This window comes from Carettochelys insculpta, chromosome 6 (genome assembly GCF_033958435.1).
Source record: "Carettochelys insculpta isolate YL-2023 chromosome 6, ASM3395843v1, whole genome shotgun sequence".
In the NCBI taxonomy this organism is placed as follows: domain Eukaryota; kingdom Metazoa; phylum Chordata; order Testudines; family Carettochelyidae; genus Carettochelys; species Carettochelys insculpta.
In genome coordinates this window covers 61,165,559-61,193,518 of record NC_134142.1, presented here as the reverse complement: position 1 = coordinate 61,193,518, position 27,960 = coordinate 61,165,559, and the positions used below count along the sequence as shown (strand labels likewise).

At 48.3% G+C, this 27,960-nt stretch overlaps 1 long non-coding RNA gene across 1 annotated transcript; it reads right to left on the bottom strand.

Annotated features, from left to right (window-relative positions):
- On the bottom strand, positions 1-27,960 carry LOC142015374 (uncharacterized). The gene is made up of 3 exons (XR_012646141.1): positions 27,732-27,960; positions 7,474-7,673; positions 1-372 (listed from the first exon to the last, which is right to left on the bottom strand). It is a non-coding gene; the product is annotated as an uncharacterized LOC142015374 (long non-coding RNA).

The window sequence follows — 27,960 nt, the reverse complement described above, 5'->3', positions numbered from 1 at the left end:
AAGTACCAAATATCGTACTTGTAAAATGATGCAGCACTGCCTTGTGAGAAGCTGAGTTACATTATTGATTTCACAGTGTGGAGCACGATTGTGTACATAAATTCAGCTGAAACATATCAGGAAATCCCTTCCAAAGAGCCCCGCCAGGGTCTGGTGTCCGGGGGGCGGGGTCTGGCAATCCAGTCGTTCTCATTAGCCCAGTGCTAGCCAGTCACACAGCTGAGTCGGTGCTGCTTGCTGCTTTGTGAAGGCCAGTCAGCAACTCACAACAGCTGCGCCGCGGTGTTACGAGCCATGGCCCTGAAGACGCGGTGCCCATGAAGAGTTTATATTATGTTGGACTTGAAATGTTTGGTAAGAGGTTTAACGAGGCTGTAAAAGGAGAATTATAAGTACATGTAAGATTCAGATTGTGCAATTATTGTAGACTATTCATCACTGTTTAAGTAATACCAATTGAACCTCTCTTATCTGGCACACTTGGGATCTGACTCGTGCCAGTTGAGAGAATTTGCCAGACCACAGGAGGTCAATATTGTCTATCACATTACCAACACTTCCACTGCTTCCTGGCTCTTAGAAGACATTGAGGGGTAAATTACAGTTAAATAACAGCACAGAACACTGAGAGCCAGGAGTGGTGGTTGTAAACAAACTTTTTGGCACCACGGGAAACTTGGCCACATCCATAATAAGGGGTCATCCAGCTAACTAAAATCATGCCGGATTGCAGGTGTGGCCAGACAAGAGAGTTCCAGATTAGAGAGGTTCGACCTGTAGTGAACTGAATACCTGACTGCTAATGCTAACAAATACCACTTAACATGCACGTTCTTTTCCATTCTAATTGCAGTAATGTTTGGTATTAATAGAAATTCTGGCCTCCTGTTGAATTATTCAAAATGTTTGAAGTGAAATGATAAACTCAGTTCCAATTTACTAGCTTTATTTTGCTCTCATGTTGTCGTATGCACAGTAAGTCACCAGGAAACCTTTTTAATAGGTAGAGCGCTCCTTGCTCTATTGTCCCATGGCACTGCATTGGAAGTGTGGGGGGGGCAGCCAAAAACCCTTGCATTGGCCCCGTTAGCCTTTGTTGTCAGGACCTGTGGAAGGCAAAAAGAACCCATTTCATTGCTATCGTGGCAGACCCCTCACGATACCAGAAGGCAAAGGGGCGGTTGCCCAAGCACTAAGAGCAGACCATTCACCTAGGTGTCTGGGGGATGCTTATGCCCCTTGCCTCACAGCTTTTGGCATTTACATGTCAGAGAGGTGCTCTGGGCATACTTTGGCATCTTCTTTGCTTATAGAGTTAAACAGGCTAGGAAGTGGGAGCCCCTGAATTCGAAAAGTGCTTTCCATTGGCAGGGGCTGACTCGTACTGACACTGCTCCAGTAATTGCAGTGTGCTGGGACAGTCATGCCCTGCCTGCAGTGTGATGGAGGAATATTAGTTGATCAAGCAAGGCTGAAAAAGCTGGTGGGCTCTGTGCAAACCAGCTGTGAGACTTCAGTGTTTACGCAGCACACAGTGGTGTGATGTTCATTTTAGGAACAAACGATTGACCTCTAGTTGTACCCAACTGTAACTGGGTTGTACCCATGGCCCTCATGAAAGTGCCCGCAACTGGACTACAAACTTTCTGCATCCCTGCACTCTGGGTGGGCTCCTCCATTGCTGTGAGCCTCAGTTTGATCAGAGTGCCTCCTGCTGGTACCTAAGCTACCTGTCCATTCACCTTCCAGTCTGAGAGATTTAGGCTATAGCTACACTAGTGAGTTTTTTCAACAAAACCAGTTTGTTCAACAAAACTCGCCGCACATCCACACGCAAAACGCATTTTGTCGACAGCCTGTCAACAAAACTTGGCACTTCCGCCTCTCCTAGATGAGGCAGAGTGCCTTTGTCAACACAATCTGTCAACCAAAAAGCTGGGTGGACACTCTGGGGAGGCCTTCTCTCGATAGACAGGGCTTCCAGGACATCGGGCAGCTCTGTCTGCTGGGCTTCTGGTTGGCTGTTTTGTTGAGAGAGCGTCCAGGCAGTCTGGCCGTTCTGTCAACAGAGCAGATCGCTCTTTCCATCTGCTTTTGTGTGTGGCCGCATGCTGTTGACAGACATTTTGTTGGAAAATCTCTTCCGACAGAAATATCTGTTGACGGATGCTTCTAGTGTAGCCATAGCGTTAGAGGCATACTGGCAGCTGGGCTGTGACCTGACATTCCTGTTGACAGGTGCCCACAGGATTAATTTGCCCCCTGGCTGATTACAGCATCCCCTAGTGACATATTTTATCCTCACCAGCTGTGTTGTGATCTCTGAAAGCCCTCTCCCCTTTGCGTACCTCAAAGCTCTCCAATACGTGTCTTACAAAACAAATCAGCAGTCACATAGCACTTTAAAGACTAACAAAATGATTTATTAGGTGATAAGTGCTACGTGACTACTGTCTTGTTTTGTTAGAACGGAGACTAACCTGGCTACCTCTCTGTTACAATACATTTCTTGGGGAGGAAGGTATGATATACACCCAAGTCTATACCATATCATACCAGAATGATTGGGCTTTAATAAATGAAATTGCAATTGTTTCGTGACATTTTTTGCTTCACAGTTCTTGTTTGTCACACTGACTTCAAGTAGATCCAGAGTAAAAAAAAAAAAGAAAATCACAAGGCATCTCCTCCCATTTCACTTGCTTACACTAGGAAAGGTGCACTGTTGTTTACAGGGAAAGTGGCATTAAATAGCCCAGGTCTAGTCATGGGGTGGGGAAAGTGTGACAGAGTCCTGTGCGCCTCAGTGAAAAGTTAGGGACTTGCGGCTCATATTCATCCCGTACTAATATTCTCAGGAACTTGGGGCTCTCAGTGGAGCATGAGACACACCTATCTGATTCATCCCCTGCCTTAATCTGTCACTGGCATTAACTTCCCTGGCTGTATTTGTTTCTCCCTGTTCATCAACACGATGCACGTGGCTGAATACGCTTCCCTCTTCCACCGCATTCCCGATGGGACGCCGCTGCCTTTTGCGTGGCTTATGCCCCCTTGGACAAAGAAAAGCTTCAGGTGATGACTCTTCCAGAATCAAGGCTGTCTGATCCCACCTCCTCTGTCATGCGGCTCAGCTGTTCACAGCATCGTTTGGGGAAGAAACCAGCTCCGTCGCATCTGCTGAGGGTTTCTATTTCCAAATGGGAGCACGCCAGGCTGGGCACCTGCACTCAGGAACCGAAGCGGCTGTCCTCAGGAGGCCCCAGTGCCCTGACAGCTCTTTAGAGAGAGACATGCCATTACATCCCATTTTGCTGCCTTCATGAAACCCTGCGCCAGGGTCAATATTTCCCATGGCCATATGGTTGTTTTGAAATCATCAAAGCGCTTGAGGTGTTTCCATCTCTCTCTGCCTGGTCAGCACCTCGGTTCCTGCGCATCACAGGGGCTATTCATGTGCCCACCCTCTTGCTGCACTGACACTATCAATTTACCCTTCCCTGCATCATGGTTCTGGTTGCCTGAATTGTAGCGTGGCTCTATATTTATCTACTGAGCTGTTTTAAATAGAGCAGGTAACTGGATACCAGGGGCTGGGAGGAGGAGGAGGATGCTGCTGCTGCTTCTGCTGCTGCAAGGGAAAGGCTCTCACTGTGTTTCCTTGGCCAGGCAGTTGTGTTTATTTTGGCACAGCTGAGGCGCTGCTGACTGCAGGGGCAGAGTTCAGGACATCAACAGAAACTGAATGTCTGAAATCATTGGTATTAAAATAACAAAAGCCATTCTCACTCAGCCATTCACACTCCACCTTCTCCAAACCCTCCTCACCATGCCTTGGGGGTGCTGCTTCCTCTGACCTGCTCCCCCAACCTTTCCTACCCCTGATGTCACAGCTTTCTCAGACTGCCTTTACACAGTTCTTGTAGAGGGTAAGATTTCTTGCTTTCCAGGAGGAAAGGTTTCTCCTCCGAGGCAAGTAGTGATGGAATTTGCTGTCCCTTTCCCTTTTCTTCCCCCTTTCCCTGGTGAATGCCTCTCCACGCCAACGGTGGAAGCAAATCGTGATGGTAATAGCAACATTCTTCTGCTCTTCGACATAGGGTTGGTGTTGATAAGAAAGTCCAGTCAAAGGTGGACCTATACAGTGTCTGGTTTGATGTACTGAATGGACACCACCAAAATTCCAGTTACCGCCAGTGGGAGGATGCACTGGGGCATCAACTCGCATCAGCCCTTCTCGGCCAGGGCCACCACCAGGGGCAGAAAAGGCCAGCTGGGGCATGTGGGGGCAAATGAAGGGAGGATGCAGTGATGAGGAAGGGGGTGGGAAGATTGATTGGAGGGGGGCAGAGAGGGAAGAGGTGGAGCCGGGGCAGTTCTGGTGCTCCTGCTGGAGTGCCTGGTTTTCAGAAGTAGCAACTTGGCAACCCTGCTTCAGCGTCTGTGAGCATCACACCCAGCGTAGATCACACCTTCCTTGGTGCTAGGAATGCACCACTTGTACTGTCAAGCACTATGCTGTACGTAAGGACCTTCTGTGCTGAGAATCTAAAATACTGCCCATCTTCTATGGCAGAGGCCACTATGCTTTTAATGCTGCTTTCACAACTTGCCAGGTGCCCAGCGATGAACCTGATTTACATAAGATGGAGCAGATCACAGCAACCTTTGCATTTAATATAGAGCTGTGGCCCCAAAAAGAGCCTGAGGCTCCCAGCATGCAATCGTCTCTCTTTACGTGAGTGGATGTGACTCAAATCGAGCAGGATCATTTCTTCTCGGGATACGTGAGGGCCTGATTCCCCACCGCATGGTAGCTTTTGTCATTTGCACCCAAGCAAAGTGACTGCAACATGCCCCAGTCTCAGATTTCTTCATTCATTGCAGGTGGAGTTGCATTTTCCATCCAGCTCCTGCCCAGCTCTTTTGCAGAGTTGCTGGAACAATTTTTATAGTGGGGGGTGCTGAGAACTATTGAACCAAATGGTAAACCTTGTATATAATGGCAACCACTTCAAGTCAGAGGATGCTGCAGCACCCCCTGCATCCCTACTTCCAGCACCTATGGCTCTATGACTCAACAAGTTGCATGGTGGGGAATTAGGACCAGGGTGGCCAGTTGATAGATAACGCAAAGCAGCTGGAACACAACTTCCTGGTCTTCTGGGAAAGAGCCCTAACACAGAGGTGAGAGGGTAGGCAGGGAAGTCTTGTGCCCTGCCTAGTCCCCAGCACTCATATAGGGACCATGGGCAGTGCTGAGTAAGTCAGAGAAGCACTGAGTGCTAGTGGGTAAATCCACCCTTAGCAGCCCCAGAATTATGGGAGGTGAGACACTCACACTCTGAGCCCTTGTGTTCGGCTCTGCACTGGGGCAGGAATAAATCTGGGCCCTAATCTTTCTGGATCACATCTCCATGCGATAGATGAGGGCAGCCCCAGGTTATCTTGCAGACACTTTCTCATGAGGCCGTGTCTGGTTTGTAGGCTGCCTTTGGGCCACACCTCCTCCACGGTAACTTCCCCTCAAAGCAGAGCGGACACACCCCTCTCCACTAGGAAGAAATTCTTCCCTGCTATCCCTTCCCAAGTGAAATAGACATAAGGAAGTGCACAACCCTGTGATTTAAAACCCCCATGGAGTCCGTGAGCCAGGGAAACATGCTGCAACACAGCCTGGAGCAGAGCTTCTGTGGTGTCAAATTCCCTTCTAAACAAGGGCTCCTCTCTGCCACTTCTCATTCTGTCAGTCTTCTGAGGCGGATGGTTTGCTCTCCCTTTCACCCGAATGCGCTGCTGCATGTTTCAGCTCAGGGAAGTAAAAGAGGCAGCCCAGCAGCTGCAGGATCTGGGGAGAAGGGGTTGCTTTCGTTTTTGACTGTCAAACACAAAGCACGCACGGAACTGTTCTAGCTGGGTTTGACAAGCAATGAAGCAACCAATGGCTTCTGAGAGGGGTAGCAGGGAGCAGAAAAACTTATGTAGTGAGTCTGCTTCCCTGTCTCTCTGATGTGCCTGGGTTGGGGTTGAATCATGTTGTTTGCCCTCTTGTGGGAACAAGAGGGCTGGGCGAGAGAGGCCCTCCTTTCCCGTAGAGTAGCTGTAGACGAGGCAGCTTCCACTTGTCTGGCTTTGGCAGGAACAGCAAGCATGGGGGTATCAAAAGGTGGAACTTCAAGCACCTGCAGCCCCTGAAGTCATGTACCTGTACATAGGCTGGAGTCATGGGGGCCTGTCCTCTTACCCCATGTACAGGACAGTTCTGGAAAGAGAGTGCTAGGGGAAGGACACTGCCAGAGCTAGCAAATGGCCGGGTCAATGCTAAACTCTCTCCTAACTCACCATGTGAGACCAGAATTTCAGCTGTTGTTCAAACCCAACATTCTGTTTCACTTTCTGAGCCCCAGAAGTCCAAAGTGAACACAGATCCAATGCAGTCGGCACCTGCCTGAGTCTGCACGCAGCCTGCCGCATTCAGCTGAACTCTGGAACCCCCTGCCCAGCAAAGGAAGGGCTGGGCCCTACCAGGAGCGGGAGGATGCAGCCAGACTGGCTGATCGTGGTCATAATAAGACTCACTCCTCACCCTCCACCCCCATCGCCAGCAGCTGTGGAGCAATTATACTGTCCACAGGCCACATGGATCGGATTCCAATTTCAGTCACACAGGTGCACATTAGGAATAATTCTTCTGGCATCAGTGGAGTGGTACCAGTGCAAATCCAATTTAAATGAGCTCAGATTGAAGCCCAATGCCTCTGGACTCTGCTGCTCAGGAAATGTACCTCGCTCCCTTCACGGCTCTGCTCCGTGGAGGCTTGCCATGGCCCCTGGAGTCTGAAGAACTGCTCCAACACAATACCTGGTCAGAGGTTGCATCCTTTGACCCCCTGAGAGAGGAGAGTGCCAAGGGCATGGGGCTCTGGCAGTTTTTCCTCCTCAGCTGCAAATACTCGGCCAAATTCACGCCACTGGAGTGACGCCAGGGGAAGGATACGGCCTGATGTGTCTAAGACTGAGCTGAGTATTCCTTTCTTCTGCTCACTCACGTCTACCTCATTAAAATGTTCAGGCTCACTAGTGGCTTTTCGCAATAGCCCTGAGCAGGTGCAGAAGGGGCCCAAGGAGGCTGTGTGCCTCTGGTGCTCGTAGACACACAGGGAGAAATGTGCCTATTATTACACCCATCAGGAGTGGCAGCCGCGGCCTCCATTGCCCTCCCTCTCCCCCTGCCCCCAGCTGTGGTGCTGAGCAACTGCCAGGCACGAGGACGGAGTGGCAGCTGCATGAGTGGAAGCGGAGGGCGACGTTTTTGCCCAAGCGCTGTGTGAAGTACAAAAGGAAGAGGCTGCTTGTTTCCCTTGCACACCAGCACAGAAGTGAGGAGCAGCCTGCCACACGTAGGCCAGTCCCACAGAGCAACATTTCTCATTGTCCCGTTATTTATTTTTCCATGATTGTGAGTTTTATTACCTCAAAAGTCCGGCCTTAGGAAATGAAAGCCATGGAAAAACTCCTTGCGGCGAAGGACTCATTTCCATCATTTCCACCTAGCTGTGGGTTTCCTACTTGATTAGCTCTGGTGATGTCCTTCATTCGGGCCTTTGAGTCGTCAGATGCCCTTGGAAGCTCTCATGCCCCACACTGGGTCTTGCTGCTCAGCAGAATGATCCCTGTACAACAACAAAAAACCCACTTTGATCAACCACTTCCATCCTTTACAGCTGCTTTTGCTGGAGTGATTAATCCCAGCACTTCCTGGGCTAATAATACATGCTAACAATCTGCTACATCCTCTGTTATTATTGTCTATTCTGTCTTTTATGGCATTTTGGTGCGTTTTGCAAAATGACTTGGGTGGCTTCAGTCCGGTTTACAGGAGACAGAAGGCCACATCATCAAAACAATAAGTGTGATAACCGGCACCCTGGATGGTCTTCACAGCAGAGAAAGCAGGTACTCACTGGACCAGGGAGATCATTGGATCACCTCATCTTGACAGGTTGATCCTCTGGAGGGGAGAGGAGGGCACATGGGTGGTATGGTGGGTGGAAGCTCCTTTCCTCACTCTGAACCTGTTCTAGGGGACTTTGTTTCTTACATTAAAGTGTAAGTTCTATGGGTCACCCACCACCCCTTCCTCAGCACAGTGACGTTCTGGTCAGAGCGTTTCTGTCTTGCTTCAATGCAGTTAGAAATCGAAACAAACACCTTTAGAGCTTTTCCAATGGTATTATAAAGTCATTTCAGAAATGGGGAAAATACACGTTAGATCTCTGTGGAGTGACTATCCATCCTGTTTTTCCTGGGACAGTCCCTTATTTAAGCTGTCTCACAGGCAGCCCAGCTTTTTAAAGAAAATGGGCAAATTGTCCTATATTTTGCAGGGCTCCTGTTCCTTGGTGACTTGGTGTCTCAGGGCTGCAGCCCCCACCGCCAGAGAGATCCTCCATGGGGCAGCTGCCCCTTTCCCTGGTTCCCTGAGCCTTGGGACAGCAGCTGCTGCTGCAGAAGAGTTTTTCCATGGGGCAGCTGCCCCACTCCCTAGCACCCCATGGTGGCAACTCCCCCTGCTGGCAAGCTCTGCCATGGGAGGGCTGCCTCATTCCCTGGTGTCCCATACATAGGGAAGGCAGCTCCTGCTGCCTGGGATCCCCTCCATGAAGCTAATGCCTTGTTCCCCAGCATCCCCCCCCTTGGGGAGGCAGGTCCTGCAGGGTGGAAGCTACTGCACAGGGAGGCTGCCACATTCTTTGTTCCCCGCTGCTGGGAAGCTGCAAAACCCCTGTTCTTGGCATCCTCCTGCCAGAAGGTTGTGAAGCCCCCATCATCAGGAGGCTGTGGCACCCTCCATCCCCAGTGCCTCACCATGGGGCAGTAGCCCCCATCACCCAGAAGCCCTGACGTGGGACAGCAGTCCCCCATCCCAGAGGTCAGTGCCCTGTATTTTCCATAGGCAACGTGGTCACCTAGGTCTCTGGTTTACGATTTAAACAGATGGTATTATTAGTACCGCTCCTGATTTGCACTGGTCTAACTGAGAGGGAAAGACAACGCAGAATTGCCAGTGAAGAAGATACTGATGCAGATAAAACCATGCAGCTCTTTGGTGCAGACTCTGAAGCTATTGACCAGCAGAGGTGGGGCAGTGCCGGGGAACTGTAGCAAAGGAATGGAACTAGAGGAAGAAGATCAGGTTTTAGGTGTGACCTTTTCCGGGTGTGGCATGAGGGGGACCAGAAACAAACTGCAGGACCAGGCTGCTGCTGATCAAAAATGAGAGCCTCAGCAGTTACACCGGCCTCTCAGCATCCTTCATAAACTTCTTTTTCTACAACTGCACCTGTGTGGCACATCACTCCTCAGAGGTGAGACAAGGGGCATGAAAGAAAACCTTTTACTGAAGAAGTTGGGCCCAAGAAAGGTATTACCTCATCCACCTTGTCTCTAATATCTCTCGACTGACATGACAACACCACCACTTATTGACAGTAAAACAGTCTCCTTAGCTGTGTCTACACGTGCATGCTACTTCGAAGTAGCGGCACTAACTTCGAAATAGCGCCCGTCGTGGCTACACGCGTCGGGCGCTATTTCGAAGTTAACTTCGACGTTAGGCGGCGAGACGTCAAAGTCACTAACCTCATGAGGGGATCGGAATAGCGCCCTACTTCGACGTTCAACATCGAAGTAGGGACTGTGTAGACGATCTGCGTCCTGCAACGTCGAAATTGTGGGGTCCTCCATGGCAGCCATCAGCTGGGGGGTTGAGAGACGCTGTCTCTCCAGCCCGTGCGGGGCTCTATGGTCACCGTGTGCAGCAGCCCTTAGCCCAGGGCTTCTGGCTGCTGCTGCTGCAGCGGGGGATTCATGCTGCATGCACACGGTCTGCAACTCGTTGTCGGCTCTGTGGATCTTGTGCTGTTTAGTGCAAGTGTGTCTGGGAGGGGCCTTTTAAGGGAGCAGCTGGCTGTGGAGTCCGCCGTGTGACCCTGTCTGCAGCTGTTCCTGGCACCCTTATTTCGATGTGTGCTACTGTGGCGTGTAGACGTTCCCTCGCTGCGCCTATTTCGATGTGGTGCTGCACAACGTCGATGTTGAACATTGACGTTGCCAGCCCTGGAGGACGTGTAGACGTTATTCATCGAAATAGCCTATTTCGATGTCGCCACATTGAAATAGGCTACTTCGATGTAGGCTTCACGTGTAGACGTAGCCCTTGTCACACAGCCAACTTTGCTCCTCCAGCCCAAGCTGCTCCAGGCTCAGTTCAGACTTGGTGACGGTGTCTCTCCCCACGGAGCCTGTCAGCGTTGACAGCTGGAAACAGCCTGATTAAGAGGGGCACAAATTAATGCAACGGCTTCTCGTGGACTCCCAAACCAACTGGCTATCTGAAAGGGTCAGAAGGGGATCAACTGGCCAGCTGGTTGTTGGGGCTGCAGAGGAGGTGGGAAGACGTGGGGGCAGGGAGAGGCAAGGCTACTTCTAAGAGGGACCGACAGCAGGCTGAGCTGCCAAGCTCTTCTCCAGAGCTGCAAGGAATAGTGGCGTTGGATCTTTATCCTAAGTACACCGGGCCAGGGCCACTGCCATGAGACATCTACTTCCCACAGCCCAGCTATCTGCTGTGCCTCGTGCTCTCCCCTCCCAAGCACCCAGCACCCAATGCAGGAAAGGAGTGAACTCAGCTGTTTGCACCAATCCTCTTCCTCCCTCCTGCAGCACCGTGTGCTTGTGCCCAACTCCAGGGGGGCACCTGCCACGGTAGAGGTTTACATGACTGCAGTTGCTCGCAAGGACATTTCAAAATGTGTGACAAGTTTAATATCACAGTTGAACAGCTGTGAATGGAGGTCATCAGTAAGAGCCATGAGGGTTTTCATCTTGTTCACACTTACGTGCCTCCGCATTGTTCAGCGGTGAGCACGTTACACTCTCTTGTTGGATTTCAGACCTTAGGTCCGGATATTTATGGAGTGCTACAGGCCTTTTGGGTTGCAAGCAGTAACACGTGTGCCTCCTGGCCTGTTACGCCTGTGGGCGCTGAAGTGCTGATCCCCTCAGTCAGGCCTGAACGGTGGAATTTAGCATCAAAAGCAAGACACGGACCCTCAGGACAGTTTCTCAGGTGGTGCAAATTGCCACAGTTCTACTGACTTAAATAGACCTATCAAAATTCACAGTGACAGGGTCTGCTGTCGGGCCTTTCTCTAAAGTAGCCAACATTCCAGGATTGGCCAGGGGTATCCCAGAATCAGCAGCCATCTTCAGGTGACTACTGAAACCAATGCTGGAGACTTTAATAGGTTAGCTGAAGAAAATGACATGACACTCGGCAACGCTACCTCCCTACCATTGAGCTAGAGGTATCTCTCCAGGAGTTCTTCTCTCTCCCTCCCTCTCCCCCAGCCATATTTTACTCTGGTTTTATGCAGTGGTAGCAAAGCAGCTCTAGCTCCGTGCTGGTGTAACTGAGATCAGATTATGGCACATGGAACTATGGACGGGCAGCCGCTGGGTGCACAGGTATTATTTAACCATCATGAAGGTAAATATGTAAATAATGAATGGAACTTCTTTGGACAGTCTGGTGTTTACAGGGTTGCCTAAAAGTGTGGTACTTGGGCACCTTCCACAACAGTAACCTTCAAATCTCTCTCTTTCTTCCACTCCTGTTGGCAGGAGGATGTTACTGAGGTAGATTTTCAATAAGTGTAAACTAATGTAGCTCTATCAACTTCATTGATTTATAGAAGCTGGGGAGCTTGCCCAGTGCTGGGGCTTTTTTCTTGTAAAGGTGGAATTGACAAAGGGGATAAGCTAGAAAGGATTATTACAGGAGAAGTACATAGAAAAGATGTTTTGCATTTAATTCTGACTGCCACAAGACTACTTTGCATTTTAGTCGTACTGATTCCCAGTAGAATGCCCCTAAATTCCAAGAAACCAGAAGAAATATCTGAGAAATTGGCACTTTTTCCTGGAAGAAGATTAAATTATTTGTCATAGACAAACACACACCCCAAAACTGCTCTAATGGAACAGGCTGAAACTTGCAACTGATTTGAAAGCACTGCCTGGGCGTAGTTCTGACTTCTTAACAGAGCTCAATTCACTCAGACCCTCCAGACTGGATGGTGGCGTACATGGATGCAGCAGAGGGGACCATTGCTTCTGAGTAGAGGCTTGATGAACCGATGGTAATAATTGTATGATTTCGGAGAGGCTTCAGATTCCAGTAACAGCTGGAAGCCATTAGTTTTTATTTACCAGAAATACAAGTTCCGCTGGAGAAAGGGTCACCCCTTCCCATTTGTTTGGAGAAAATATTTATAGTGCATTTCTGACATGTTCAGGCTGTAAATGCATATGCCTGACATCTGTCTGTGCACAAATCTGTGTACATAAACCAAATAAACCTGTTTACATTACTGGGTATTACTACACTGTGTATGAAACACATTGACTTGTTAATGTTAGAGATTGGCCTGTACCAGGAAATCCCAACCTGGAATTATAACTGAAGATCTTTAAAATCCAAGGGGAAGGAGGGTTTCATGTCTAGTTTTCTGATTTGTACAGTAAACCTTCAATGTCATGGATTAATGGGGGAGGGGGGTGAGATGTCCGTTAAACCTGGGTATCCATTAAATCAGAGAGTTTACTAAGACCCACTCTCACCAGGCTCCCCCAGCCCCTGTCCCACCCCCCTCCCAAATGCCTGCTGCTCACTCACTGCAGGAGGAGCCAGAGCCCAGTGGCATGGCTAGATCTATTGGACCCTGCGCTTGTGCTGGAGCTGCCGGGCGCCACGCTGCTGGAGCTGGCTGGAACCGCTGAGAGCCATGCAGCTTGAGCTGCTGGGCGCCATGTGGCTGGAGCCTCTGGGAATGGCGCTGCACTGCTGGAGCTGCAGAACCGTGCCACGTGGCTGGAGGAGCCACTGCCGCCACCAGAGCTGTCACATGGTCCTCCTACCAGGGCTGGTGGCATGTGCAAGTTTCGTCTGCCCACGTACTTGCCCCACCCCTGGTGGGAGGAGCATGTGGCAGCTCCGGCAGTGGCCATGGTCCAGGCAGTGGCGGCTCTGGCAGCTCAAGTAAGCCTCTGAATTTTTTTTTTTTTGGCAAGGTGGGATTTAGGATTTTACAGCCCCAATTAAGCAAGCTTTGGGAACAACAGGTGTCTGGCAGACCCCACTTCCCCCAAGTCTGGATCCAGTGTTCTGATTCAGGCCTCTTTCTATTTAAATATTGGTTAAAACTACCATCACTTTTGATTTACAAACTACTCTGACCATCCATGTTTAGTAGTGGCACATTTGCATACAATTTTTAATTGAAATTGCCCTCAGTTAATAGATAACCTTTTTTAGTAGCTGCCCTTTTACCAAGGGAAAGTAAAAGAGCATCATTTGGATTAATGTAGTGTATTTACGTAGCAGATTTACCTGGTGTTGCTCAGATCCTTAATTTAATTAAGGGATTGTTTGGGTGGCTTTTTTTGGAAAACAAAAGGAAAAAATGTACATTCTTTATATAAAAGATTGTATTTTTCAGAAATAACATTAGGTTTATGAAGTTAATTTTTGAGTTCCTTAAAATAAGGACTGTTAAAATTTTACATTTAATTGTTTTGCAATTTTGAAAATGGGAATTCCATCGTGTGCAGTTTATTTCATTCAAATAAACTTTTATCATTTGCTATGTTTTAACAAAAAAAGGCCATAGTCAGTTTAGCTTCCAATGACATTTTCTTCTAGTTTTCAAACCTTAAGCATTGATTTAGTCGTTGCAAAACAGAGCACAACTCCAGATTTCTCCCTTTTCTCTCTTTTCTGTAAGGTTTACCGAGAAGCAATCCTAGCCCAGGTTTGTCCTATTTTTCTGGCTCCTCCTGGTTCAGCCTCTTCCAACATTTGCTCAGTTGTGTCAATTTTGAGGACTGTACCTGATTTGGCAATTCTCTTTTCTATTGTGGTTTTATGAGAGGCAATCCCATTCCAGGTACATTCCATTTTCCTGGCACAACTAAACCCTTATGTTGCTTTAAGTTATTATAAGAGGAAAGTGTAGACTGAATTTGGTGGTCTTAGCGCTTACCATTTAGGAGTTCTTCACCAAACAGGCAAACTCCCTAAACTAGATACAGGTTGAACCTCTCTAATATGGCATCCTCAGGATCTGACCAGTGCCAGACAATAGAATTTGCCAGACCATGAGAGGTCAATATCGTCTAGCAGCATTACCAAGCTTCCTTTGCTTACTTATCTCTTAAAAGACATTTAGGGGTAAATTACACTTAAGTAACAGCACAGAACACTGAGAGCCAGGACTGGTGGCTGGAAACAAACTTTATGGGACTACAGGAAACCTGGCCACACCCATGGTAAGTGGTCATCCAGCTAACTAAAATCATGCCGGATTATGGATGTTGCCAGATGAGAAAGTGCCAGATTAGAGAGGTTTAAGATGTAGTAGATATAATAATCCTTTATATATTTTGTGGTATTATACTGTGTGGCATTTCTGAAAAACAGAGGAAGTCACATTCAGTCCCCGAAACAGAGTACAATTCATAAAGATAATGACAAAATAGGAAGGCGAGGGACATGGATACGCCATATCAGCAAAGTGATCAGGGACTGAAGGATGTATAACATATTAAAGTCTTTGGTTCCAGTCTTGCAAAACTTTATGTGCACACTTAACGACGATCACACGAGTAGTTTAGCTGAAGTTAGGGCTTTTTTGTTTTTGTGCATTTAATTAAAAAAGTATTGGTGTGATTCTGATCTCAGTTACACACGTGCAAATTAGCAGTAATTCCACTGAAATCTGTAGAGGCTCTCCCAGCTTGAAACTGTTGTGGGATTAGAATGAATCCTGATACGTGTTTTTCATCATGTGCTAATTTGCCCTTCCATCCTGTGAATAAATTGCTTGTTTTCTTCTCCTTAATCACACAGTTCCACCTAAAATAAGACTTGATACAGAAGTAAATCTGGAAGGAGACAACACTTCCTGTTTATAAAAATATCCTTCCTGTGTGGAAGAGTCCTCTTCCTGCACACTCTCATCCATATAGACCATTCCAGATGCCCAAACCTATTTCTACAGATAAATCACAACAGCCAGAATGATACTGGGGTGAATCTTATTGCACTTCTAGCCATGATATTTAGAAGTGACTGTAGCAGACTCACCAGAAGGCATAACACAGGCAAACTTTGAATACCCTTTTAAAGGAAAAATGTTTTAAAAACTTTCCAGGTCTGTGAATTTCCTGATTGTCTCATTATCAAAAAGGGACAAGTCTAGCTCAGTGTCAGTGTGGCCAGCTCTCGTGATAGAATTACAGAAGTGAAGGATTGCAAGGGACCTTAAGGGGAAATCTGGGCATGTCCTCTGAACTCCAGGCAGCACTAAGGCAGAGTCTGTAATAGGGAAATAAGTCAATTTCAGATGCACAATTCTAGCTATGGCATTTGCATAGCTAGAATCAATTTATTTTCCTAGCGAAGCCCTAGCCTCTATACTCTCATGTTGACCTTCACTACTCAAAGCGATAGCGTGGCGTATGGGGTTAGACCATGAAGCCCAGAGAAAACAGTTTTGCCATGTCTTCACTAGACACACAAAATCGGACCCAAGAAAATCAACCCTGACCAGGTCAATCTTCTGATTAGTATAGACAAGCCCTAAGTAATAACGGGATCATAAGTCACATAGGCTACGTCTACACGTGCAGCCAACATCGAAACAGCTTATTTCGATGTTGCGACATCGAAATAGGCTATTTCGATGAATAACGTCTACACGTCCTCCAGGGCCGGCAACGTCGATGTTCAACTTCGACGTTGCTCAGCCCAACATCGAAATAGGCGCAGCGAGGGAACGTCTACACGTCAAAGTAGCACACATCGAAATAGGGATGCCAGGCACAGCTGCAGACAGGGTCACAGGGCGGACTCAACAGCCAGCCGCTCCCTTAAAGGGCCCCTCCCAGACACAGTTGCACTAAACAACACAAGATACACAGAGCCGACAACTGGTTGCAGACCCTGTGCCTGCAGCATAGATCCCCAGCTGCCGCAGAAGCAGCCAGAAGCCCTGGGCTAAGGGCTGCTGCCCACGGTGACCATAGAGCCCCGCCGGGGCTGGAGAGAGAGCATCTCTCAACCCCCCAGCTGATGGCCGCCATGGAGGACCCAGCAATTTCGACGTTGCGGGACGCGGATCGTCTACACGGTCCCTACTTCGACGTTGAACGTCGAAGTAGGGTGCTATTCCTATCTCCTCATGAGGTTAGTGACTTCGACGTCTCGCCGCCTAACGTCGAAGTTAACTTCGAAATAGCGCCCGACGCGTGTAGACGCAACGGGCGCTATTTCGAAGTTGGTGCCGCTACTTCGAAGTAGCGTGCACATGTAGACGCAGCTATAATGTTTAGTGGTTTTCTTAAAGTCCCAGCTCCTAGAGTCCCGTGACTATGAGAATCGCAGCTTTCGTTTAAGTACATTTACATCCTTCCTGGTTGGTAAACAACTGCTCTAGCAATTGCAGGCCTGGGTTGTGTGATCAGTAACCTTTCAAGGAAATACCCTGCTCTTCCTATCCACCTGCAGGTGACCCCATTGCCTCCCCCTCCTGAAAGAATTGCACTGCTTTGCACACATCCAAGACCACATCCCCATTTACCTCTGTGACCTTATATCTTCTTAAAACTATGTTGTTTCTATCTCTCTTTCCCTTGGTCAGGTCTTGCTTACTCCTCCCCTGTCTTGGAAGTCAACTTTCTGCTACCAGCACTCCACCTTCCTGCAATGCTCTGCCTGGCTACGTCTACACGTGAAGCCAACATCGAAATAGGCTATTTCGATGAATAACGTCTACACATCCTCCAGGGCTGGCAACGTCGATGTTCAACTTCGACGTTGTGCGGCACCACATCGAAATAGGCGCTGCGAGGGTACGTCTACACGCCAAAGTAGCACACATCAAAATAAGGGTGCCAGGCACAGCTGCAGACAGGGTCACAGGGCGGACTCAACAGCAAGCCGCTCCCTTAAAGGGCCCCTTCCAGACACAGTTGCACTAAACAACACAAGATACACAGAGCCGACAACTGGTTGCAGACCCTGTGCCTGCAGCATGGATCCCCAGCTGCCGCAGCAGCAGCCAGAAGCCCTGGGCTAAGGGCTGCTGCCCACGGTGACCATAGAGCCCCGCAGGGGCTGGAGCGAGAGCATCTCTCAACCCCCCAGCTGATGGCCGCCATGGAGGACCCGCCAATTTCGACGTTGCGGGACGCGGATCGTCTACACGGTCCCTACTTCGACGATGAACGTCGAAGTAGGGCGCTATTCCGATCCCCTCATGAGGTTAGTGACTTCGACGTCTCGCCGCCTAACGTCGAAGTTAACTTCAAAATAGCGCTCGACGCGTGTAGACGCGACGGGCGCTATTTCGAAGTTGGTGCCGCTACTTCCAAGTAGCGTGCACGTGTAGACACAGCTCCTGTGTCCTAACTAGCAGCTAAGGTGTTTTTGAAGATAGCTCATACCACCCCTTTTCTTGCTACTTTCTTTTGACCATCTACCTCTCTCAGTTTTCACTAGTACACAGGCCTCACACTTGTTTCTCTCCCTTTCTCAGTTGTCATCCACCCTCACGCCTACAGGGAGTGAGTTATATGAGCCTGCAGGCCCCAGCTCCAGGACTATTCCTGGTCTGGGGCTGTGCCCCACCAAAACTCACTGTTTGCTGGTGCTGCTTCCTGCTCCCACCTTTCCTGCCCTCTGCCACCCTACACACTCCCCCGCCACCGCCTGTGCGTCCCACTGCCACGCCTGTCTCCCTTGGGTGATTTAAAATGTCCTAGGGAGACTCTGCCACCACTCCTGGCAGTGCAGCAGGATTAGAGCAACTTCTGAGTTATGGAGGCAGGGGAAGGCCCAGGGAGCAGTCGAGGGGAGGCACGGATGTGTGGAGAAAGTGCACGGGGTGGCAGGAGAACTGGGGAAGCATGCAGGGCACCGGGGGAGTACACAGGGGCAGCAGTGCCTGGAGACCCCTGTCCCTGATAGGTCATTGTTGGGGGTGTTCCCAGATAAGCCTGGTACCCCTTTCACACACCATTTTGCACCCCACTCTCTCTGGAGCCTGCACCCTCTCCTGCCACTCCCCATGCGACCCCCAAACTCACTCCCTGCCTCCAGCCTCCAAACTCCCTTTGACAGCCTACAGCCCACAGTTCCACCTGCACCCCCACCAACTCCCTCTCCAAGCCTTAGGTTGGTGAAGGGGAGACGTGGGGGTAATTGAATGGGGTGTGGGCTCTCGACGCATTCGGAGAACCGCCAACATTTCTGCAAACCTGCCCTCACTGCAACGTTTCCTTTATTTTAATGGCAGGGACAAAAAGTGGGCTCTGACGTAAAAAGTTTGCCTTCCCCTGCTCTAGGGTATGGGACTAGGCCTTTCTTCCCCAGCTCAAGCTCACAGGTCCTCTTACAGCTTCTCGGCCATGCAAGAAGCATTTGGCCAGGAGTTTGGTGGGAAATAGCCCTCCCTGCTAGGCTGAGCCTTTCCGCTGTCCTCAGAGCCTCATCCTGGGGAATGCAAACGCATAAGCACAAGTGCAATGTGATGAGTCAGACCAGGAGCAGAGGGGAACTTGGCCTTCCATTAATGGGAGCACTGATGCCAAATTAGCCCTGCCTTTGCAGCTGGAGTCAGGCCCCACAGGGGACCATGGAGCAAGCTGCCCGAGAAGCCAGAGGCTAACAAGAAGTCCACTTCCCCACAAAAACACCCATTCCCTTGCTCCTTTTTTCATCCTGTGGCTCATGCACTTGTACAGCAGGGAGCAGGTGCATGGGGAAAAGATTGAAACTCCTGCTGCTTATCCTGGAGCGCTGTGAGTTCTGGGGAGGCTCGTGGAACACAGACAGACTCCACCATCGGACGGTAGAATCAAATCTGTCACCTCTGGAGTTTAGAACATGAGCTTCTCCTGCATGAGCTAAACGCCAGCTAGCTATGAACAAAGACTGGAGAGATGACTCTTTGTTGTTTAAGTAATCTCAGTGCCACTAGATGGGCCAGAACACCAGACCCAGAGGTGTGTTGGTTTCACTTGCACGATCAAGCCCTTGAGTTGCACAACCGCAGATGAATTTTTCCATGGGTGGAGGAGGAGATAACAGCTATGGCAGTGGAGGCTGGTCACATCTGAAATGGGAAAGGCAACACTGACAGTATTGTGTCCAGTTTTAGGTGCTATCTTTCAAGAAAGATGTGGAGAAATTGGAGAAGATCCAGAGAAGAGCAACAAGAATGATTAAAGGTTTACAGAACATGAGCTATGAGGGAAGACTGAAAGAACTGGGCTTGTTTAGTTTGGAAAGGAGAAGACTGAGAGGGGACATGATAGCTCCTCACAAGCACCTAAAAGAGTATTTCAAGAAGGAGGGAGAAAAATTGTTCTCCTTGGCCTCTGAGGCTAAAACAAGGAGCAATGGGCTTAAACTGCAGTAAGGGTGGTTTAGGTTGGACATTAGGAAAAGCTCCCTGTAAGGGTGGTTAAACACTGGAATAAATTGCCTAGGGAGGTTGTGGATTCTCCATCACCGGAGATATTTAAGAGCAGGTTAGATAGACACCTATCAGGGATGGTCTAGACAGTGCTTGGTTCTGCCATTAGGGTGAGGTCCCTTCCAGTTCTAGTGTTCTAGGAGTCTTTGACTTTATGGGCTCATCTACGCTAGCCCCCTCCTTCAAAGGGGGCATGTAAACGAGCCAGATTGGAGAATAGCAATGAGGTGCGCACTGTACATGTGATACATGGGAGTAAGGGAACTTTGAAGTTTCTCAGGTACTTTAACTGCCTGCAGCTACGCTGCTTGCCGCTGCTTCGAAGTGAGTAACCTCAAAGTTTGCATGGTGGGAATTATGCTAATGAGGTGCTGCATATGCACCTTTGAAGGAGGGGGCTAGTGTAGATGAGCCCTATGATTGGTGAAGGGCCACTCAGAAAACATTTATGGCCACAGATAAGGATCCTCTTAGATCAGAGACTCCAGAATCCTACAGGAGGCGGGTCGACAACCATTTGCTGCCAGCCTGGCAACAGAACACTCCTGGCACAATGTTCTGATGCTACTGTGCTCTCAGCACCTGAAGGCAAAAAAATTTCCTGGCTCACCCTCCTTTGGGAAACTTCCCCTTTTCCTATGGGAGCTAATGCCAGCACTGCCCCTCACTTCATAAAAGATGAGGTCACCGTCACAATTTGAGTGACTGGTGGAATGAATTGCTGATTAATCTGTTATCTTTCCTCTAATCACAGTCATTGTTCTTTGCTGTGAGTTCTTGCTGCCGGTCAGGGAACCAGTGACCTCACCACATAGGCATTTGTCACTTTTATGGCAATGCAAAGTTGTGAGCAGATTAGCTGGGGAGAAGCAGTATGTGCTGGGGAAAAGCGTGCAGATCTCTGGGCTCATGCACACTCACGGGGCATTTTGACTCATGTGTGAACTCCAGCCTCCCCCCGGCACTCAGCGCAACAGCGTCCTCAGCCTTAGCATTTGGACCGGACCCTCTCCCTGGGAAAAAAATGGACAGCTGTACCCAAGTTCTGAATTCAGCTGCCTTTTCTGGACATCTTATCAACAGCCACTCCCTGACTAAGCGATATGGGGCCTCAGGTGAAACAATGTCAAAGAGTTTCCACTAGAGTTGTTCCGATGGGATCCAAATTGGAATGTGCATTAGTTTGCAAGTTTGAAAAGGGAAACATTTGTATCTGGGCAAGGATGGTTGTTTAACCCAGTGTCTCTCAACCTTTTATATAAAGTACTCCTTTAAAAAAATTGTAAGTACCCACAGTTTTATACCAGTGGTTCTCAACCTTTCCAGATAAGTGTAGCCTTTCAGGAGTGTGATGGGAGCATGCAAGATCAAAGTTTCACCTCACTTTTAAAAACTACTTGCTTCCAAAATCAGACCTTAAAATACAGAAGTATTGCAACACACTGTTACTGACCAATTGCTTATCGTCTCATGTTTACCAAAGTTATAAAAATAAATTAATTAGAATATAAGTACTGTACTTAAACCTGTGTGTGTAAAATACAGAGCTGTACAAACAAGTCCCTGTATGAAATGTGTTTGTACTTTAGATAATGATTTTTATGTAAACCTGTTGGCCATGTCTACACTAGCCCCAAACTTCGAAATGGCCATGTAAATGGCCATTTCAAAGTTTACTAATGAAGGGTTGAAATACATATTCAGCGCCTCATTAGCATGCGGGCAGCCGGGGCACTTCGAAATTGATGCGGCTCACCGCCACGCAGCTTGTCCCGACAGGGCTCCTTTCGAAAGGACCCCGCCTACTCCGAAGTCCCCTTATTCCTGTGAGCAGATGGGAATAAAGGGACTTCGAAGTAGGCGGGGTCCTTTCGAAGAGGAGACCTGTCAGGACGAGCCGCGCAGTGAGCAGCGTCAATTTCGAAGCGCCACGGCCGCCTGCATGCTAATGAAGCGCTGAATATGCATTTCAGTGCTTCATTAGTAAACTTCGAAATGGCCATTTACATGGCCATTTCGAAGTTTGGGGCTAGTGTAGACACGGCTGTTGTAAAACTAGGCAAATAGACAGAGGAGTTGAGGTACCCCTTGGAAGACCTCTGAGTTCCCCAAAAGGTATAGGTACCCCTGGTTGAGAATCACTGGTTTAACATATTGTACAGCTGTGGAGCTCATCTGAGGCCTTGTTGTTCCACTCACAGCTCTTATTAACGTCAATTGCAAGAAGTGACATGGAATGGGAGACAGGGCAAAGGACTAACATCCAGAAAACCCTGGGGGATAATTCTCCTCCCTCCCTACCCGCCACCCACCCAAGGGTGTGCTGTATAATTAAGGCCCTTTGTTTTCGTTTTAAACTGATTTTTACCAAGAGAGTCCCGGGTATTCTTTTTTTCCATGATTTTTCACCCTACTTGTGTATCAATGAAACATATAAAATAAAAACCAGTTTTTAGGAAAATAGAGCACATCAGACACTTGTATTACAATAATACGTTAGTTCATGTGTACCTGCAAAGCTACCTTTTGAAGTCCGGCTATGCATGAGTTTAGAAGATACTCAAGTAAACAAACAGGCATGCACACAAGCTCTGAAGGGCATGTGCATCTGAACGAACTGCAGAATCTTATGCCCACCACATACACGTTGCAAGTGGTTAGCAGATAACGGTTTAAAAATCTGACATGCTAAAACGGCGGGGGCGGGGGGAAGGACTCGAAAAGTCTGTATGAGAATCCATTTCAGAACACAAATATTCGACTGTTTAAACAAAAACAGGGTAAAAGGATGAAGTTGAGGGCATGTACTGCAAATAGGGTGGCCCAATTAAGTGTAAATATTTATAGGCTAGAAGATTTAAGTCTACAGCAGTAAACTGTTTATTCAAATGAAAAGTTTATGTGGGGCTTGAGATATTGTTTTCTTAAACAATGAGATGGCATCGTGTTGTGAGTTCTGTGTTAGTTGTGCAACAAATCTCATTGATTTTCATTCCGCAAAGCATTAATTCACTGAATACTTTTCCCCCATTCCTCTGTACAGCAAAACAAACCCTGGTATTTACCTAGAAAAATCCTCGACAGCTTTTGCACCAATTTTCACCAGTTTTTATTGTAGCAAGAAACATCGGCAAATTCCTGGAAAAAAAAATTAAATCCAATAAAAACTGAAAACGTGGGGCCTTATGCGTAACATCAGGCAAGTTACTTCATTCTTTGACTCCTCTATGTTTGTGTGCATGTGATTGGGGCTGGGGAGGGAGGATAGAGCTTGTCTCATTCTGTTTAAGTAGCACCTAGCACAACGAACAACCAATTTTCATGGGGGCCTATATGAGCTATTGCAATGCAAATATTGTCATGCAAATGTAATATGGGCTACGTCTACACGTGAAGCCAACATCGAAATAGCTTATTTCGATGTAGCAACATCGAAATAGGCTATTTCGATGAATAACGTCTACACGTCCTCCAGGGCTGGCAACGTCGACGTTCAACTTCGACGTTGCGCGGCACCACATCGAAATAGGCGCTGCGAGGGTACGTCTACACGCCAAAGTAGCACACATCGAAATAAGGGTGCCAGGCACAGCTGCAGACAGGGTCACAGGGCAGACTCAACAGCAAGCCGCTCCCTTAAAGGGCCCCTCCCAGACACAGTTGCACTAAACAACACAAGATACACAGAGCCGACAACTGGTTGCAGACCCTGTGCCTGCAGCATGGATCCCCAGCTGCCGCAGCAGCAGCCAGAAGCCCTGGGCTAAGGGCTGCTGCCCACGGTGACCATAGAGCCCCGCAGGGGCTGGAGAGAGAGCATCTCTCAACCCCCCAGCTGATGGCCGCCATGGAGGACCCAGCAATTTCGACGTTGTGGGACGCAGATCGTCTACACGGTCCCTACTTCGACGTTGAACGTCGAAGTAGGGCGCTATTCCGATCCCCTCATGAGGTTAGCGACTTCGACGTCTCGCTGCCTAACGTCGAAGTTAACTTCGAAATAGCGCCCGACGCGTGTAGCCACGACGGGCGCTATTTCGAAGTTAGTGCCGCTACTTCGAAATAGCGTGCACGTGTAGACACAGCTATGGTTGATCCTTTGGAAAAATAGTACACCTGAATCTGGATCCAAGTTTCCTTAACTTGAGGGTGCTTTGGTTTTACTCTGATTCAGTCTCTGGTACCCTCCTACCAAACATGAACATAAGATTAAGTGGTTCTCATCAGTCCATTTAAGTGACAGACAGGAGAGGTGCTGGAGTATCATTTACAGTTCAATGGACTCACTAATCCAGATCCTTGAAAATCGCGACCCAACATGATGGTCTCTGCCCTTCTCTTTGCCAAGATTTCACAGCAGAGACTTTGCTGGATCGAGGTCTCACATGCAGGCTTATTTTCACAGCATTCTGCATTAAGGAGGACATTTCTTGTTGTAACACAGTTGGGATGCTGTCCTCTTATAACACGAGCTTTTGATGTGACAGACTTTGCCCTGGAAACGGGGCCTGAAATGAGAAGTTGTAGTGTCCCCTGAGCAGCAGCCGCTTTCCCTGTCATGAGTATGATTCTCTCGTGTGTGACCACTTGAAATGTAAAGCTCAAAAGAGTTTCAGCGTAGTGATGCTCAGAAGAGTCACAGGGCAGGGGGAGGCTTTGAGGTTCTACGTCTCTTTTCTCAGTGAATTCCAGATCTAATGTGCTCAGTTGACAACTGTAAAGACCCCACCTCCACAGTTCAGCCTAGCATCCAAGAAGCAAGCCATGCTCTGCCTCACACATCACCAGCATTTGAGCTTCTGCAGCCAAATTAAGCCCAGCCCTAGTGGCACCCGTACAGCGCCATCACCTTCAGAGGATGCCCTCAGTGGCCCCCATGCAACCCTGTTACCATCAGTGAGCTTTGATAGATACAACTGCCTGGCGCTGAGAGTGGCATCTTCAAAAAGGGGCCCTGATTTTTGGGGGCCAATTTGAGACACTTCAGGTTTTTCAAGGCAACACTCCAAATCAACTTAAGTTGTTTCACGGTCACAAATCGCCCAGAGTTCGCCACCCCTTCTGAAAGTTTTGGTTTAATTAAAGAGAATCCAGCTTCCTCGTGTGCCAGCCTCGCAGACAGCGCTGAATTTGTAATGGAACAGATACAAGGGCTCAAGCAGCCTTTTTAATATTCATAACTGAGGCAGCAAGCCCAGAGGTGCCTGGGCTATGAACCGCCAAACCTAGAGGGGTCAGGCTCAGCCCAGGCACAAGTTAAGCACAGCTAAATGGCATAAAAAGTAATACATTCTAATTTTTGTTACTGAACATCAGCAGATCTGACTGTAAATACACCCACGGAGCAGAACTGTAGAGAATGACAGAGCTCATTTGTGCAAAAACCACCTTCCAGAGTAGAACTGCACTTTAGCACCATTATCATATGTATGTAAGGCTGTCAGTTCTGTAGGAAAAGCACTTGTTTCCTGTAAGGAGGGCTAGACAATGCAGATTTCTGTTTCCAGTTTCTGTCTTTGGCTCGTTGATGGGCTTTCGTTTCAGGCACATCAGAGTACAAGTCAAAGTGCTTTTGTAGCTGGCCTTGGGTCACCCTCCCAAGTACAGCACAAGCCTTTCTCAGGTGGCCAGGAAGCTGGTGACCTTTGTGGCCATCATACTGAAATGTGCTGAAGTTTCATTAAGTGCATTCACTTTGTTTGTATCCATGAGCTTTGTTTCTACTTACAACACCTGAACCCTACGAGCCTCAGATGAGAGAGTCTCTCAGCCTGTGGAAAATTCCCTTTGTTCAGAAGGATTTTCAGACCAAAACAAGTCAGAGGGGCTCCCAAAGGCAGATCGCAGTTCAGATAAGCAGTCCCAAATTCAGCTACTTATATCAGTTTGTCAAAACTTCTTGAGCTTGAAAAAAGGGCTGGAAGTCTTATGACAAAATCAACTGTCATGAGATCTCTGGTTCTTCCTGGTTCTGGGGAGCAAAACGAGAGAGGCCTCTCTCCTGCTAATTCAGCTCTTCCACTTTCAGTTCAGACAGAAACCAGGAAGTTCAACGTCATGGGAAAATGAACAGCAAACAAAAGAGGGGACTGAACTTTTTTGAACCTCAAAATTTAAGTCTGAAGCAAAGTGTTTGGGTCAGTGCTTAGGAGAGGCAACAATGGCCAGGTCTAAACAGTGATATGGGTATGATTGAGGTACTTATTTTTGAAACGTTTTGTCCCACCTCCTATGACTGGGCTAGGTAATAAAGTTTTACTGCTGGATTCACAGGTGCCCATCTGTCACTCCAGCAGTACGCAGGAGCTATAAACCCAGCTTAACTGGTTTCAACCTGCTTCAGGTCATTGGAGTGAGACAGAGCAGCTGAGGCGTACGATTAAATCAGGCTAATTTTCTTGTCAGCCATTCTTTGCAGTAGACCATTATTTTGCAGGGACTTGGGCATCAGGAGACCTGTGTCCAGTGACTAGCTGTCACTATGCTGCTGTGCCGACTAGAACAAGTCAGTCAGTTATTGTCCCATTTCTGGCTTGCCCCATTGGTAGAACCAGGATGGGAATGCTCACCCACCCTTGACACATCCTTTGAGATGTACAGCTGACAAGAAAGCACAGTATGCGGCAGGTCTGATTTTGGTACAACTGAGTTTAAGTCAAGATGACTTTGCTCAGTTCAATGAAGTCATTCCTATTTTAAACAGGTGTGAGCAGGGACTCAAGGCCTACAACTGCTTCTCCTCCAAACCCGAATCATTTCCTTAGTGCAATGAAGAAGTCTAAGAAGAAAACAAATCCCCGGTGTAGAATGGCCTGTGTAACTCCCTCCTGAAGGGGATGAGTAGCTGAAAGCCCATGCTGTCAGCCAGGTATAATTTGCAAAGCAAACTGCATGTGGAACACTGACAGACCTCGGTTGCCAGCCCCAGAGACAGAAACTGCAAACATAGGGTCTAAAGCACTGCACTCTTCCACGTGAGCTAAAGGCCAGCTGACTTTCAGCTCACCCTGTAGAGCAGGGACTTCACTCACCCCAGAAGAGGTCTCAGCACCTCTGGCTACTACACATGTAAAAGAAAGCCAGATGTGTCCTAGAACATAAAATCTGGACTGTACCAGACCTCACATACAGGGAATGATTGAGCCTGATGATAGCCTAAATAAAAGAGCTCTCAGTGATACATCTCCATATCTTCACTGGCTCAGATTTTTGAGCAGCATTTGAGGTCACTGTGCATGTGTGTGCTGGCAGTGTTGACTTGTGTGGGTGGCAGATGAGTGCTGTGTTTTGCCACGAAGGGCTGTGCTCATTCAGTGTTATTGTGTATGCTGAATATGTTGATGTTTGCCTGGAAGGGCTGTGCTGGAAGATATGTATTGGTCTGTGCAGGTGGCAGTCGGGCCAAGTAACCTGCCATCTGTGGCAGTGTAAATGAAGTGACTGTATGCAAGTTACGGATAAGGGACGGGTGGAGATTGGTCCAGTTACCTCTAATCTCACAGTGGTATAGGCATGGCAGAGAAACATGCCTTGCGATGGCCGTACACCGCACTGGTGTCATTTTGCAAAGTCAAAATGGTGGAGAACGTCAAAACTGGACGGTAAAAGATCTCAGAACCCAGAGATGATACCAGATGGTGATAGCCTGAACAAACCTGGAGCTATTCCGAACAAAGAGCTCCCAGACACACTTGTAAGCGCTTCCATCATTTCACTTTAACTCAGACATTGAGGCATAAGAATGTCACAAAGAGGGACATTCCTGCATGCTTAGATAGCGATTGTTGGGTGCTGGGCACAAAGGCTCCTTGCCCGATCTAGTTCTGTGGGAGTAAGGGAATGTCGAAGTGGGGTGTTTATTTCAAAGCGGCCCGCAGCTACACTGTCAATCTGCAATTCGAAGTCTGCGCTTTGAAATGCATGTGGCCACCACTATGCTAATGAGGCACTGAATATGCATGTTAGCACCTCATTAGTTTGCTTTGAATTGCCTCATTATCATGCCACCTCCAAGGGGAGAGGGAGAGTGTAGAAGCAGCCAAAGAGAGTAAAAGACAGTCTGACCAGAGACACTTGCTGAATAAATCAGCAAGTCAGTTGGTAGGAGCAAAAGTATCATTATTTACTTACCTCCATTTTACAGATGAAAATAGAAGTCCAGCATTTAAAAGACTTGCCCAGGGTCACAGAGGTAATCCGAGACAGAGCTGAGAAGTGAACTTAGACCTCCTGAGACCCAGTCTAGGGATTTCCCCACAATTTGGTGAGGGAGAATGGGGAACTGAGAAATGCTGCAGATTCCCCCTTATGTCTTAGCTTCTGAGGCAAAATAGAAACACTCCCCAAAACATCTTCCCTA